Consider the following 754-nt stretch of genomic DNA (forward strand, 5'->3'; position numbering starts at 1 on the left):
TTTTTTTTTTTTTTTTTTTTTACTAACCAGGGTCCTGGTCCACATGTAGGTTAATGCTGCTTTAGATCCTTCTTGCAACTTAATTGTGTTCCCTTATGTCTCTTAAGGGAGTCCCAATGTGTTGTTGTAGGATAAACTCTGGACTGCTAACCATAAGGTCAGTTGTTTAACTCCAGCAACTACTCCTTGTAAACCCTATACAGGTTTGCCATCAAGTCAGTACCAACTCATAGCAACTATGCACAAGAGAATGAAACACAGCTCAGTGCTGGGCCAACCTCACAATCATTGCTACACTTGAGCACATTGCTACTGCCACTGTGCAAATACATCTTCCTGGAGGTCTTCTTCTTTTTCTCTGACCCTCAACTTTACCAATCATGATCTCCTTTTCCAGGAACTAGTCCTTCCTTATAATATGTCCAAAGTATGAGAGACGAAGTCTGGATATCCTGGCTTTCAAGGAGCCCTCTGGCTGTACTTCTTCAAGACAGATCTGTTTGTTCTTTTGGTAGTTGATGGTACTTTTTTGTTTTTGTTTTTGGTGTAAAAGGAAGTTTTATTGTTTTCATTTGGTCCACGGTTTGGAAGAAGAGAGGCCACAGGTTATTGACTATGCTGCCTCTGTGGCTAGACAACAAAGTTCAGGCAGAAGGTTTGAGGAAAGCAGAGGGATGCTTAAAGGACCTTCAAAAGATGTGGGACTCCATAGGCTCTTCCTAGTAATGCTTGAGAGTGAGCCTCTCAATGAGAT

This window comes from Chrysochloris asiatica, unplaced genomic scaffold, assembly GCF_000296735.1.
Source record: "Chrysochloris asiatica unplaced genomic scaffold, ChrAsi1.0 scaffold00187, whole genome shotgun sequence".
NCBI classification, from domain to species: Eukaryota; Metazoa; Chordata; class Mammalia; order Afrosoricida; family Chrysochloridae; genus Chrysochloris; species Chrysochloris asiatica.